Raw genomic sequence first — 16483 nt, 5'->3', positions numbered from 1 at the left:
TACAGCATTCTTGTGGGGGCTGCAGGCTCCAGCAAGAGTGATTCAGTTTCTTTGCTGTCAGGAGATTGGAATTTCGTGGTTACTCCTTGAGGTCTGAAAACCAAAGGGAGACATGACCAACTCCCCTCCCTGTTGCTTCCTGACTGAGCTTGAGCCTGAGGTACAATCTTCCTCTAAGGCCCCCTGCAGGGAACCACTGTGCATGGGAGGGTAGGACACTCATCCCAGGACAGGAAATGAGGGGCTGTAGAGGGAAACCAGAATATTCATGAAGCCCCTGGGGTCCTCAGAAAAAAGTTCTGTGAGGGGAAATACTAGGACCCAGGTCTAGGCAGGAGCATAATGAACACTAAACTGAGCCATGTCCCAAGCCCCTCCCTGGGGGATTCTAGGCAGATGCTCTACCACTGAGCCACACCCCAGCTCCTTACTGGGGGACTCTAAGCAGATGCTCTACCACTGAGCCACACCCCAGCCCCTCACTGGGGGATTCTAGGCAGGTGCTCTACCACTGAGCCACGCCCCAGCCCCTCACTGACTGGGGGATTCTAGGCAGGGGCTTTACCACTGAGCCACACCCCAACCCCTCACTGGGGGATTCTAGGCAGATGCTCTACCACTGAGCCACGCCCCAGCCCCTCACTGACTGGGGGATTCTAGGCAGGGGCTCTACCACTGAGCCACACCCCAGCTCCTTACTGGGGGACTCTAGGCAGATGCTCTACCACTGAGCCACGCCCCAGCCCCTCACTGACTGGGGGATTCTAGGCAGGGGCTCTACCACTGAGCTCACTTAGAGATCCTAGGCAAGTGTTTTAGTGCTAAGCCAAACCCCTAGCACATACTCCCTCTCCCTCTCCCTCTCCCTCTCCATCTCCCTCTCCCTCTCCCTCTCCCTCTCCCTCCCCCTCCCCCTCCCCCTCCCCCTCCCCCTCTCCTCTCCCTCTCTCTCCCTCTCTTTCTCTCTGAGGCTGAGTTCTTGGGCCTCAGTTTCATTCCTTTTCCTTACAGTCCTGGGATTTTGCTGACCTTGAAGCTGGAGAGAAGGCTAGTGAACCACAGATGATATAGGGCCCAGTGTGGTCATGCACACCTTTAACCCCAGCACTTGGGAGGCAGAGGCAGTCAGATCTCTGTGAGTTCAAGGCCAACCTGGTCTATATAGAGGCTTGCAGGACAGCCAGGACTGCATAGAAAAACCCTGTCTCAAAAAAACCAAAGATGAAGGAGAGGGAGAAAGAACAAGAGACCATCAAGGTTCTGACCATCATATTACCATTTGCATTCCAGAGAAACTCTTTATTTACCTGTCATGCTAGGAGGCATATTGAGACATTCACAGTTGTCTTTCTACTGGGTACCTATCTCCTTGGTCCCTTTATTTTCCACGTCAACCTTCCCCTCTATGATCTGAACCTGTATACCCACACCCACACTTGTCTCCCCACACTCACTGAGCAGGTCTTGAATACTGTGCATTTGATGTTCCCTAATGAGATAAGAGTCACAACTTTCATTTCAAGCGACCAAAATTAACTTTTCCTTATTTATTGACATCAGGGACATAGTTGGGTCCCCTGGCTTTTTTGTGGGAGAGCAGGTAAGAGTGCCAGCCTGGCCCTTAGACTTTTGCATAGCTTTTGCATCCTGAACTGCTCTGTCAGTCCCTGGTCAGTAGATGCCCAAGTGGCTGTCGAAATCAATGGGCTGAGAAACTGAGCTAGCCCCATTGACCACAGTACCCCTGTAGACTGAGTCAGGGGCTCGCCAGTTGAAGTCCTGAGGACACAGGGCCTTCTCTTGTCCCACTAGTCTCTTGGGTACAGTTGGAACCTACCATCTGCCTCCCACCCTCCTCCTGGTGTCTTGAGGCCCCAGCAGTAGCCTGCCCTCCCATGCAGGGTCCTGGGAAGATCTATGGAGACCGAATAAGTGAGCCATTAACCCAGCAGGAAACCAGCCAAAGCAGCCCACTCCCACCACTGTTGTGGGAACCAGCCTGCCTGAGCAGGGCAGCGGAGGCCAGGGAGGCTGGGTATGGCGGTGCACACCTGTAATCCCAGCACTTAAAAGGCAGAGGCCGGAGACTCAGGAGTACAAGGCTAGCCTCAGCTACATGAAATCCTGTTTCAGAAACACCAGAAATAGGGGGCAGAGGAGAGAGCTCAGTTAGCAAAGTGTTTACAAGGACTTGAGTTCAGTCTCCAGCCGCCACATAACAAGCCGGGCATGATGGTCTGTGCTTGTAATCCTCGCACTGGGGACATAGAGACAAGCAGCTTCCTGGAGTTCACTGGCAGCCACCCTCGCTTACCTGTTGAACTGATTCAGGCCAGTGAGAGACCCTGTCTCAAAACAAAACAACAACAACAACAACAAAAAACCCCACCAAAGTTCGAAGTTGAGACCTCCAGCCTCTACTGGCACATGTGTGACTGTGTGCCATACATACACGGATACACGCTCAAGGGTAGATACACACACGCACACGCACACGCACACACGCACTCGCGCACGCGTGTCTCTGAAGCCACAGGACGGCAGCACGAGTTAGGGCTGGGACTTTTTTTTTTTTTTAATCTGGTACACATACAGCAGAGATGGGGCTCAATCAAAATGGCCCACTGAGGCACAGTGCAGGTTCTGTCACTCCTGGCAGAGGGGGAAGGGTAGGGGTTGGCTAGGAGCTCAGCAGAGCCAGCTCCAGCGGGGCAGGGAGTGGGGAGGCCAGGGGCATAGGCATGAAAGAATACAAGGGTAGAATTAACACAGCAGATGACTCCCATCAACTGGGGTGGGCACAGGGGTGAGCACTACCCAAGAACAGATTAGACAGACTCCAGCTGCAAGAGACAGTCGCCCCATCCAGATCCACCCATCTGCCCGCTCTGCCCAGCACCCCTCACCACTGCCCACATTCTGTGTGGTCCTGGGCCAGCTCCCGGCTCCCTGTAGGCTGAGGGCTTCACTCTACTCTGTAATATGGACGTGGCTGGCGCCTTCCGCCCTGGTGTTTACAGGCACAGTTCAATGGACCCAGTTGCTGGATTGATCCTAGATCCCAGTGTGGGTTAGTTAGAGCCTGGTTCCTTTGATTAAGTGTCTGGGCAAAGTTTCAGGGGCACTGTAATAAAGGGACACTCTGATAAGCCCCAAATGGCTTCCCTTTCTCAGCCCTTGTCACCCCTCCTCTTGGTACTTACCACATAAGCAAGAATAGCCCGCTTACCTGCCGCTCTCCCTGAAGGCAGGAAACATTTTACTCCCCATCCAGGTCTGCTACAAAGTAGGGCTCAGTGAGCATGTTGTACAGGGGGCCGAGGATGGACAGACAGACTGTGAGGATGGACAGACAGACTGTGGGTGCGTGAATGGGGTGGCCAGGTGGGTGGTGTGTGAATAGATGAATGGACAATTAGGTGATGGGGGATGGATGGAGTGGGGAGGTGAATGGAAGGGATGGGTGGGTAGGCAAAGTGGCTGAACGGACAGACAGAAGGATAAATGCATGGATGGGCAGTCTGCTGGACGGGAAAGTGTGCAAATGGTGTGGGTGGATGGGTGGGAGGATGGAGGGACAGATGGGGTGTCGGATAGATGGATGGATGGATGAGTAGTAAGAGGATGTGTAAATGGTGTGGATGAATAAATAGACTCCAGGAAGGATGTATGGATGTCTGTGAAGGTGTCACACGAGTGTCTCCTGCCAGTTCCACGAGAACAGAAACCATCAAGGATCAGCCCATGCCTAAAGCAGAGCCTGGCATCTACTATGGGAGTAGTGGACAGGCGTCAGGGGTCAGGGGTCAGGGGTCAGGGGTCAGGTGGGAGAGCACACATGCCCACATGCAGTGAGGTGAGGAGTCATTCTGCTCCACCCCCATCCTCCAAACCATGGCTCTTGGGATTAAGAAGGGGTGTCTCCGAGCTGGCCCAGGGCATAGATCTCAAGGAGGCAGATGGGACCAGTACTAGGTTTCAGGTACTCTACAGCAGTGCCACGGCTGGTTTTCAAGGGGCTGAGAGAAAATAGGAGGAATGCCCCGCAGCAGGGGCAGAGCTCATCTGCCTGGAAAGGAAAGCATCCCTGCCTAAGCTGATGACTGAGCTTCCTATGACCATAGGAGGGCAGCTGGGCTGGGAGGAGGGGTGAAGGGCTGTCTTAATGTGATTTGGGATACCCAGTGACAGAGTTCGACCACCACCCAGATCCACTTCCTGACATCCTGCAGAGGCCAGACACCCTCCAGGGAGACGCCAGAGCCACCGCAACCCAGCCAGCCTTTGTTTCTTCAAGAATGCCCAGCTTGTGCAGCGGCCACAGGCAGGCAGGGGTGGGCGCGGTGCTTCTGGAGCCTCCTGGTCATGACCCCATGCCAAGGCAGTGGGATGGGATCTCAGAAACAGTGGGAGGAGGCTCTGGCCTGGGTAGCAGAGGTCAGAGTCTCAAATGGGACACTGCAGACTGAGTGATGGAGTCTCTCTCTGCCTGTCAGCTCTTCCTCAGGAAAGTAATCTGATGTTTCTCTTATTTTATTTGTATATTATTTAGTACTACTAAATAATAGAGATTGAATTTAAGCTGTCCACATGTCCACATGCTAAGTAGATACTCTACCACTGAGCCACACCCCAGCCCCTCACTGGGGGATTCTAGGCAGGGGCTCTACCACTGAGCCACACCCCAGCCCCTCACTGGGGGATTCTAGGCAGGGGCTCTACCACTGAGCCACGCCCCCAGCCCCTCACTGGGGGATTCTAGGCAGGGGCTCTACCACTGAGCCACACCCCAGCCCCTCACTGGGGGATTCTAGGCAGGGGCTCTACCACTGAGCCACACCCCAGCCCCTCACTGGGGGATTCTAGGCAGGGGCTCTACCACTGAGCCACACCCCAGCCCCTCACTGGGGGATTCTAGGCAGGGGCTCTACCACTGAGCCACGCCCCCAGCCCCTCACTGGGGGATTCTAGGCAGGGGCTCTACCACTGAGCCACACCCCAGCCCCTCACTGGGGGATTCTAGGCAGGGGCTCTACCACTGAGCCACACCCCAGCCCCTCACTGGGGGATTCTAGGCAGGGGCTCTACCACTGAGCCACACCCCAGCCCCTCACTGGGGGATTCTAGGCAGGGGCTCTACCACTGAGCCACACCCCAGCCCCTCACTGGGGGATTCTAGGCAGGGGCTCTACCACTGAGCCACACCCCAGCCCCTCACTGGGGGATTCTAGGCAGGGGCTCTACCACTGAGCCACACCCCAGCCCCTCACTGGGGGATTCTAGGCAGGTGCTCTACCACTGAGCCACACCTCCAGCTCTCTTATCAATGTTTTATTTTGAGACAGAATCTCACTGTTTCCCAAACTGGCAATCCTCCTGCCTCCATCTCTCCGAAGTAACTGGAATGTCAGCTTTTCACCACTAGGCCAACTTTCTTCACTTGCCTAAGGATGAGATAGAAATGGCATCTGAGATCATCCAGGCTGGTGTGGAAAGGGCTGGGGGCTCTGTACCAGAACGATGACCACACCTCCAAGGAGATGAGCTACAACACTGCCTCAGAGAGTCAGTGTCTGCCTCTGCTCACTTCTCATTTTCCCCGGTCTGCCTGACTGTCTACCCACACTCCCTCCTGCTTCACCCATTCATCCAACATAGTCCCTAAATTTTTCCTTTTCTCAACTTTGCTTAGCATGGGTGGATTTATTTAGCTTTTGTATTTGTCGGTATGTGTGTGAGCGTGTGTGCCTACTCATCTGTGAGTTTCCGTGTGGAGGACCAGCCATCTATATCAATTGTCTTTGTCTGTCCTTCAGCCCCTTACTTTTTGAGGCAGGGGCTCTCACTAAACTTAGAGCTTACCAGTTGGGCTAGAATTGCTGATCAGCAAGCTCCAGGGACCATCCTGTACATCCCTCAGCCTGAGGGTAACAGGTGAGCCAGAAGCCACCCTACCAGGCTAGGGATCTGGGTTGACGCTCTGACACCTTCACGGCAGCCATTTTATCCATGCCAACTCCTGAGCTCCTATTAACATAACTCAAATATAGGATCTCCAGATGTACCCCAGGCTAGCCTAAAATTTGAAGCAATCCTTTTGCCTCATATTGGGAAGCCTGAGTGATGGGTTAGCTTCATCACAGGTAGGAACCACTGTTGTTGGCTTAGTGTGGTAAATTGAAAAAAATTTTGTTTGGTTGGTTTGTTTGTTTTTGTTTTGTTTTTGTTTTTTAGATCTCTTTTTGTACTGTGTGCGCGGCCATCAATAGTATGTAGAGATCGGAGGACAACTTGCAGGAGTCAGTTCTCTCCTCCCACCATGTTGGTCCCAGAGCTCAAACTCAGGTCATCAAGCATGGCAGCAAGCACTTTAACCCACGGAGTCATCTTGCTGACCCAGCATGGGTACTAGACACTTTGGGCAGGAGGAGGGATCCTGTCTGGAAGGGTTGTATGCTTAGGCATGGGTGAGGGTAGCGCCCGATGGAAGAGAGAACTAGGATGAGCTAGCTGGAGGCTAAAGCTCAGGCCCGTGATGCCACTTGGGAGAGCGTAGGGAGCCACAGCAGGTTTGCGAGCCCAAGGGAGGTGCAGCGAACAAAACAAATGAAGAACAGAGTCCATGTTGGTGAGTGTGGTCATCCCGAGACTCTAGGTCTGTGTGTCCTTCGAGTCTCAAGATGGAGAAAGCTGGGAGGGGCTTGGAGACAGCCTGGACCAGCCTTTGCTGTCTTTCCTTGCTTCCTCAGGAGGCATTAACCAGAGGGAGAGCTTAATGTTGCAGGGGTGTGGGCACTGTCGGAGTAGGTATTGCCAGGTAACTCAGGGTTTCACCAAGGGAGGGTGCAGGAGGCTCCAGAGTGACAAGAGACCAACTGAGGCTAGCATGGAGGGGAAACGGGCTTCTAAAGCCCACCCCACCCCCCTCTGGCCAGGTCCACTTTGTTCCTTACAGTTTGCAGAAACTATGGCCCAGAGGGTTTCATTCAAGATGATTTGGGCCCTGGACATCTGACAATGAATGCCAAGACAGTTTGGGTTCCCACAATTGAGCAGAAATGTGTTGAGGCATTACTCAGTGGTAGAGCCCCTGCCTAGAATCCCCCAGTGAGGGGCTGGGGTGTGGCTCAGTGGTAGAGCATCTGCCTAGAATCCCCCAGTGAGGGGCTGGGGGCGCGGCTCAGTGGTAGAGCCCCTGCCTAGAATCCCCCAGTGAGGGGCTGGGGTGTGGCTCAGTGGTAGAGCCCCTGCCTAGAATCCTCCAGTGAGGGCCTGGGGGCGTGGCTCAGTGGTAGAGCCCCTGCCTAGAATCCCCCAGTGAGGGGCTGGGGTTGTGGTTCAGTGGTAGAGCCCCTGCCTAGAATCCCCCAGTGAGGGGCTGGGGTGTGGCTCAGTGGTAGAGCATCTGCCTAGAATCCCCCAGTGAGGGGCTGGGGGCGTGGCTCAGTGGTAGAGCCCCTGCCTAGAATCCCCCAGTGAGGGGCTGGGGTGTAGCTCAGTGGTAGAGCCCTGCCTAGAATCCCTCAGTGAGGGGCTGGGGTGTAGCTCAGTGGTAGAGCCCCTGCCTAGAATACCCCAGTGAGGGGCTGGGGGTGTGGCTCAGTGCCCCTGCCTAGACTCCCTGTAGCTCCGGACCTCCTCACAGACCCTCCTTAACATGGCAACAGTCAGCACACACAGCTCAGGAGAAAGAGGTGTATGCTGAGCGTTGAGGAGAAACCAGGTTGCTGATAAACCACCCAGGTCGTACAGGACATGGGATCCCACAGCGTCTCACCCACAATGCAGCTGCTGAGAAGCGGGGGGGGGGGGGGGGGGGGGGGGGGGGGAGGGGGGGGGCTCTGGGGGCTCCCCTTAGGGACTCTCCAGGGTGGCTTTCCTGCCATGCCTGGCTCCTCGTAAGCTGAGCATGTGCCCGACAGCGTAGGCCCAGGATTTGCTTTCTCGGGCCTTCTCGCAGGAGGTCATTGGAGGGCAGAGGATGTAGCTGCAGTCAGGACATGTGGCCGCCAAGAGCGGAAGGATCGCACTGGGGGCTTCCGCAGGTAGTGGCCTTGATGGATTGGGAACGCTGGGACAGGAGCCAGGCAGTTGAGGGTCTAAACAAGGGCTTGAAGAGGACAGACGGGAAAAAGCCATCTCCCACCTGTCCCTGGCACCCCCAGGGCTTCCAGGTGGAGCATGCTGAGGACCCAGTGGTGGGAGGGGCCTGGAGCAGCTGTTTGCTCAGCTAAAGGTTTAATCTCCAAAACAGGAAGGCTTGTATTGACACAAGCCTCAGCCACCGACGGAACTGGGCCTCAGGCTTGCCAGGTTCAGCTCCTCAGCCCCTCCTGCCTCGTGCAGGGACCTCCTCACAGCCCCCACCACAGACCGCTGGTGTGCCCAGCTTCCGGCAGCGCCCCCCCACCCCCCCATCACACCTCAGGATTAAATACCTCTCCGGGCTTTGCAAGCTCCAGGATGGGGATAGGAGGTGGGTTCTCCAGGCATGAGGAAGGGAGAGCCCCCCCACCCAGCCTCATTTTATAAATAAGGAAACCACAGGGGCTCAGAGCGGGAAGTGAGCCAACCTGGGTCATAACAGCATGAGTGGGGGCCATCTCAAGCATATCTGGGTGTGGCTCTGTTTACACACACACACAATCTGCCCAGCAGAGGGTTGGATCCCAGAGAGTCCCCCTGTCTTGTCTGGTCCACTTGGAGGGAAGATGGACCGGAGCTAGTACATTGGAGGGGCAGCTGGCACTGCACATACATCCCAGAGGAAGCAGGCTAGGAGGCAAGGGGATGGTTTCAGGTGCTGGTGGGGAGGAGAGGCCACCTCAGGGGTCATGCTAGACAGTTACTTCATGTGGCAGAGATGTCTGGCTCTATAGGTGTCTTAATGGTCCCTCACCTGCCCCTGGCAGACGTCTTGATACCGGAGAGTCTCTCGTTGGAACGAGGCTACTCCCCTGCCCTCTGATGCTTCTCCCTAGACCAGACATCCATTGCAGACCCATGGTCAGCGTCTCGCATTTCTTATTCTGAGCTGGAGTGCAGTGGGCTTTGGTGAACAAGGAAGGCTGACTCCAGGATCCTAGGGATGGGCTCTGGTCTGTCTCCCTCTTTGGGAAGCCATTATGGTTTGAGCCCCAATTTCATTTGCTGCCTAAAACCCTGTACTTGGCCACCTTACGTGTCTTCTGGAATCTTTCCACTCCCCACTCCACCTCTACCAGGAAGGTTCCTCCTCCCTGCTCAGTTTCTGTCTCCTGCAGGAATTCTGGGATTGCCCTACTCCTCTGTCCCCCCTCCTTTACCCCTGTCCCCTCTCCAGCCCTGTACACAGTCTGGTGCTTGATAGTTGCAGCCACCCAAACACAGAGGAGGGTTTCCTGGATAGGATCCCATTTCACAGATGGGAAGCGTGAGGGTAGAGGGGAAGGACATCCTGAGGACACACACAGGAATTGCTGTACATCTTGGGACCATGTTTGAAAGCAGCTATGCATAGGTTTGACTCCCCAGTCCACTCTACAGTATGGTCTGTAGTGTCAGTCTAGTCTTGGGGCCTCACATTAGCCATCTTATGTCACCCCCCACACCCCAAAGGTCTTCTTCCAGACTGACCCAGCCTCGATGCTTTGTCCTGCACTGGGCTACCCCTCCCTCCTGTCTCATCCAATACAGCCATTGCTGTTACTCTATCCCCACGACCCAGTTTCCCTCCTTGTCTGTGCCTGGGGGCAGGAGACCCTGGGGGGACAGTGTCCCTCTTTGAGGCAGGTCCAATGGAGGATCAGGTGTCCCAGGTGGGGCAGGCAGGCGCGTCTGCCTGCTGGGGCAGGGACCATGGCTTTCAGGTCTTCAATAGCCCAAGATTAGGTTCCCTCCCGGGGGACCCTTGTTGTGTGGCCATTGTGATGGCCTGGGAACCAAGGCCTCCCAGCCAGACAGAGCCTGGGCTGCCTGCCCCTGGAGCCTAGACTCCAGACTGGGTCCCAGCATCTTCGGTGCTATTTGAACAGCCAGGGGTGAGAGCAACACCCACAGCTAGAGTGAGCACAGAGGATGACATGGACCCTCAGGTCTGTCACAGACTTTGTCTGTTGTCCCGGGCCACTGCTTTTCAGGGAAGGAATGGCTTCTTTGTGGTTGCACATGGTGTAACTGGACATCCAATGTGTGACCTTGGCCAGTGTGCAACCTACACAGTGTAGAGAAGCCCTGACAGGGCTCAGTCCCGCTTCCCTGATCTCAACACTTTTCAGCCTTTCTTACCCTCTTTGTCAGTGTCCCCACCCACCCACTCATGCCTGCTTAGGTAGCAAGACCATCTTTCCTACCCCAGCTGAAGGTAGAGGACAAGCTTATTGGCCTCACAGAAAGCCTAGCTGGCTTCTCTTGGACACACACACACACACACACACACACACACACACACACACACACGCATGAAACTGGGATAAGTTAAGTATTGAGTATGGAACCTAGGGCCTTGCACTCTACCACTGAGCCACACCCCAGCCCCTCACTGGGGGATTCTAGGCAGGGGCTCTACCACTGAGCCACACCCCAGCCCCTCACTGGGGGATTCTAGGCAGGGGCTCTACCACTGAGCCACGCCCCCAGCCCTTCACTGGGGGATTCTAGGCAGGGGCTCTACCACTGAGCCACACCCCAGCCCCTCACTGGGGGATTCTAGGCAGGGGCTCTACCACTGAGCCACACCCCAGCCCCTCACTGGGGGAGTCTAGGCAAGTGCTCTACCACTGAGCCACCACCCCAGCCCCTCACTGGGGGGGTCTAGGCAGGGGCTCTACCACTGAGCCACGCCCCAGCCCCTCACTGGGGGATTCTGGGCAGGTCTTCCAACTGCTGAGCTACATTGTCCAGTCTCTGAATTGCGTTAGTTATGGGAGCACAAGGGAGCACTGATGTTAGCCACTCCTGGACATGCTGGGATAGTTACAGGCTCCTGGGCGTCTAGTGGAGCTGTGCCTCTGTTGGTAAGCACACATTCAGTGTGGAAGGGTGAGCAGGTGTCCGTTTTCTAGAGCTCCCTCTACTCCCGTGCTCACGCACACTTATCTGAGCCTGTTGGACATGTTGAGCTGCGAGGCGCACATGTGATCTGGCTGTGTGCAGGTGTGTACCTGTCCCCTGAATGCACATACTGAAGCTGTCCAGGCTGCATGGAGACAGATCCTTTCCCCAGCCTAGCTAGATTCTAGAATAAGCCAAGAGTTCTCATTAGCCCAGATGTGTCCTGCAGTGACCCATAGCTTTCCTGGACTGATAATGATTTAAAACCTGAGCTTCAGCTTAAGTCCGTCTCATCCGTGGAAGGTTGCACTTTGCCCATGTGATACCTGGTGGGCCCCCAGTTCATACCCTCCCAGGCACTGGAAGATAAGCTTGGAGCTGCTGTAAAGGTGTGTTCCAGCTGAGTGGATTTACCAAGAACTGATTGATTCCCTCCCAGTTCCCAAGGTCAAGGTGACAGCTCTGATTTTTGGAGGAGTCACCATCTGTCCCCAGACAAGCTGACACTCAGACCGAAACACAGAGTGTGACCTCAGGGCCCCAGGAACATCATTCTGGATAGGACATCTTAAGTGTAAAAGGCCCTGAAGTTGAGCAAGAGCAGTGGTTCTCAATCTGTGGGTCGCGACCCCTCGGGGAGTCGCATATTAGACATTTATATGGCAATTCATAACAGTAGCAAAATTTACAGTTATGAAGTAACAAGAAAAACAATTTTATAGTTGGGAGTTCACCACAGCGTGAGGTACTGTATTAAAGGGTCTCGGCATTAGGAAAGTTGAGATCCACTGATCAGGAGTTAGGTCCTTCCCTCCATTTCCAAGTCCCTCATGGAGACTTTGCCAGGTTCTCACGGGAACCTCAATGAAGGTCCCTTTCTTTTATTAAAAAAAAAAGTGTTTTGTTTGTTTGTTTGCATTTCTTTATTGTGTATGTGTGATAGTGGGCACTCATGGAGCACCTATAGAGGTCAGGGGACAACTGGCAGGAGTCAGTTTTCTCTTTCCACCATGTGAGTCCCGGAGATTAGAATCCGGTAGTCATGCTTGGTGGCTAGTGCCTTCATTCAGCGATCCCCTTCTTGGAGCAAGAACGTCAGTTATGTTCGGGGTGCTGTTAGCCATCCAACTATAAAAGGCAGGACCTCAGCAGGGCGATGGTAGCACACCTTTTAATCTCAGTCTTGAGAGGCAGAGGCAGGTGAGTCTCTGTGATTTCGAGGCTAGCCTGATCTACAGAGGAGTTCTAGGACAACCATGACTACACAGAGAAACCTTGTCTCAAAACCAACAAAACAAAACAAATAAAATGCAAAACAAAAACAACAAGAGGTCCTGAGAGGCCAGCTCTTCCCTCGATGCTAAGTTAGCTCTCCTGCCCCAGGAATCAGGGGTGAAGTCTTCTCCTGTGGGAGACTGATGTACCAACTCAGAAGCCCTGCCTGTTGACCAGCAGTTACACCCTAGATGGTAGACAGACCAAATGTCCCTGTACCCCTGTTCACTCTGAGGACACTAGGGGAGAGCCTGATTTAAGAGACAAATATATGCATGACCTTTCACTCTGAGGCTTGTTGAGGACTCTATGCACGGTCTTCTCACACCCAGACCTCAAGTCCAGGCTTGAGGGTTGGGCAGGAGGCCACTAGTCTTCTGGAGTGAGGTCAGGCTCCCTGGGAATGTCCCAGCATCTTCATCCACAGACTCATCCATGCTGGGCATAACCTGGGTCATCTCCCATCTCATCCATTACAGGTGTGTCCCCCCCCCCCGCCTTGTTAATGTCCTGTTGGGGATGGAGTGCAGGTCTCCGTGCACACTAGATAAGCCCACTAGTAACGGAACCACAGCCCCATTCAATGCTCCATGGCAGAGAGGTTTCAAGACCCTTGCCCAGCAGATGTGGCTTGGGTAGGCTCAAGCCGCAGTTTGCCCCACCACCTGCTGACCCGATTCTTCCTCCGTGGCTTTGTCTGGGGAAGCGGTGGGAACCAGCCTTTACTTGGCCTCCCAGCCCCCAGGCTGTCCCCCCCTGGGAGGCCTGGTCAGCGAGCTCAGGTGTCTCACACAGCCGGTTCCTCTGCCTCTTGCCCAGAAGCCAGGGAAGGTCACTCCCCAGGGGCCACAAGCAGCTCTGGCCCCGCCTTCAGGGACAGTGGACAGGTGGGGTGGCCGTCTGGCGGCAGGTAAGCCCAGCCAGACCTGATGCCATCTCTCAGTCCCTTGAGAGGAGAGGCCGCCCAGGTGTATCTTGAGGCCCCTTCCCACGACCCCTGTGCCCACCCCACCCCCAGGGCCACCATGCCTGACAGAGTGAGCTCTCCCTGTCCTCTGGCACTCTCTTTGCCTTGCGGAGCCAGGGTTGTGACCCTATTTTGTGTAGTAAAGAAAAGACCCTCATTGTTAGGAGGATGCACCACCCCACACCCCTCAAGCTGTTCCTGCGGAATCCATGCCTGCCTTGGGTTTGATCCTGGATCCCAGTGCTTCAGGGAGACCATCTCTTAGCCATAGGCTTCTTGGACTCAAACTACCAAGGTTAAATCAGGCTGGGGATGTGGCTCAGTTGATAGAGGGCTTGCCCAGCATGCACAAAGCACTGGGTTCTCTCCCTGGGACCTCATTAACCAGATGTGGTGATTAACACCTGTAAGACTAGCATTTGGGAGGTAGAAGCAGGAGGATCAGGAGTTAAAAGGATGCATCCTTGAGTAGACAGCAAATGAGAGGCCAGCTCAGGCTACATGAGATCCTGGCTTTTTAAAAAAGAAAAAAAAAAAAAATCCCAACTTTAGCTTTGGTAGTTATGTGCTGGATGACGTTAGGTGAGTGGGCAATGCCTCAGCATCTTCAACTCTAAACAGAAACAAAAATGTCGGGAGGACACTGTGAGACCGAGGCCCACACTCACACCGCTGGGTGCAGGAGTCAGCCACACCTGGCGTGTGGCAAGCCCTGTTGACCTCCAGAGCCCAGAGCCTGTGGGCAGGAGTTTGAGGCCGGCTTTGTCCCACCTCAACTGTATCCCCCTGGACTGCCTTATTCTCTGGAGAACCCCTAGTCTGTGTTCCATACGGGGTTCCTGGGTCGGGGCCAGCCAGAACCCCACATGTCTGCTTTTATCCACAGCAATGATGTGGGCTGAGAAACCGAAGCTCAGAGAAAGCAGACCCTCTATCCAAAGTTGCAGTGTCTTTGCTCCAGGGTTCCCGGGCCACAGGGAGAAGCAAGAGGCGTAACTGAGAGTGGGGACTTCCAGATGCTACAGGCGGGAAGCTGTGTAGGCTCCCAAAGTGTGGGCCTGCTCCAACTCGCAGACTGGCTCCGTTCTGTGCCCAGACGCCCACACACACAGCAGATCCATGGGCCCAGAGAGGCCTCTGCCTCATGGGAGGCTGCCTGGCTCCACCACATGGGAGGGGGCTCAAGGGCAAAGGCTGTTTGTCCTCTGCCACCTATGAGAGGACACCCAAGAAAGCCATAGCCCTCCCTCACTAAACATTCATTCATTCACTTATTCACTGACTTGTGTTCATTCACTAATACCCACTCATACATCCATCTATTCATTCATGCATGCATTGCATGCGTGCGTGCACTTTGCAGACACCAGAGGGATGGATCTGTGCAGCCTTGACAGAATCTATTATCCTCTCTGGACTGTGAGGGCTCCCAAGGAATCTTACCTCCATAGCTGGCTGGGGACAGACAGGAAGTGCAGAGTGGAGGGGACCACAGGCCCCAACACTGTGGCTTCCAGGTTGAATCTTTGGCTTCCCTAGAGAGTGTTGGAATCTTGCCCTTGCCCATGCGCTGCCGGAAGAAGCTCCTCTGTCTGCTCCTTCCCAGCTCCTTCTCAAGGAGAGCAGCTGATAGCCCCTTCCCATGTTAGAGTATGGAGGGGAGGAGAGGGGTTGCTTCTGGGTCCCTGAGGAGTCCTGTGAAGCCAGGCACTACTTCTCAGTTGGGATCTGCCCAACCTGAACCCTCATCTTCTTTTTCATCTTTCTTCTTCTTTTTTAAATGCACATGTATACACTTATGCACAGACATATGAGAAAGAGAGAGAGAAGGAGAGGGAGAGAGAAAATATGTATGTGGGTGTATGTGTACATACGTGGAGACAAGAGGGCAACCTGAGGTGTCACCACAGGAATGCTGTTCACCGCCTTTAAGACACACTCATTAGACAAGATCTGACTAGTAGGCTAACCTGGCAGGCCAGTGAGCCCCAGGAAGCTTCCTGTCCTTACCACCTCATTGCTCGGATTATAACTGGTCTATAAAAGATAATGATATTATGATTCGTAATTTTTTATTTTTACGATTATGTGGTGTTGGGGGGGAGTATGTGCACATGAATGCAGTTGAGGCCCAAAGAGAACCTCAGACCCTCTGGGCCTGAGCTGGAGGCTGGAGTTATACAATCTGTGAGGGCTAAGAACTGAACTCTGGTCCTCTGGAAGATAAGAGTGCACACTTGGCCACTGAGCCACGGCTCCAGCCCTGGATGAAGATATTCTAAAGAGATACTTGTGCCTTTCTCTCCAAACTATCACGTTATTGAAATGACAGACCCCATGCCAGGCGGTGGTGGCACACACCTTTAATCCCAGCACTTGGGAGGCAGAGGCAGGCGGATTTCTGAGTTTGAGGCCAGCCTGGCCTACAGAGTGAGTTCCAGGACAGCCCGGGCTATACAAAGAAACCCTGTCTCAAAAAAAAAAAAAAAAAAAAAAAAAAAAAAAGAAAGAAAAAGAAAAAAAGAAATGACAGACCCCAAGAAAACAGGATTCTCCCAGGAATTTCACGCTGAGAGAAGAGAAGCCAAAAGCCTGGGCCAGTGGGATACCGACACTTTTCTCCTAGGAAGAGTCTGGGACCTTTGTAGATCACCTGATAGGAGAGGCAGGTACGGCTGGGTGGGAGTACACCTTGACCAGGCCTGCTAAGCTCTGCGTAACTCTGGCCCTCTAGTGACTCCTCTGTCTCACTTCAGGACTCACGTGGACTTGGGGCAGGGGGAGGGTGAGTCACCAGGATCTCTTTGTCCATCTTCTCAGTGTAGCCACCATTGAATAAACCTCCTTTTCCTGCTTTTTAACTATCAGTTTGGATGTTTTAATTGGCTTGTAGAGGACGGGTAGCTGAACCTGGTTTGATGGGGCTCAGGCTGTGACCTCGAGTCCAAAAACAGGAACATAGCCACTTGCCATGGCATTCAGCTATTCTGCACAGGCTCTGGAAACGGAATTCAGGTCTTCTCATGCCAAGTCTTTACCAATGAGCCACCTCACCCATAATTTACCCAGTGTCCCCTCACAAAGGCACAGGAGGTGTGAACCGAATCACTGAGAGGCAACAAGACACCTCTCTCTGGCCAGAAGGTCAGGCAAAGGTTCTGGGGTCAGAAATCAGGCTCTGCCTCTCAAAATCATGATAGTTCTCTACAA

This window comes from Arvicanthis niloticus, chromosome 24 (genome assembly GCF_011762505.2).
Source record: "Arvicanthis niloticus isolate mArvNil1 chromosome 24, mArvNil1.pat.X, whole genome shotgun sequence".
Lineage (NCBI taxonomy): Eukaryota > Metazoa > Chordata > Mammalia > Rodentia > Muridae > Arvicanthis > Arvicanthis niloticus.
Note: the sequence above shows the minus strand (reverse complement) of the source record.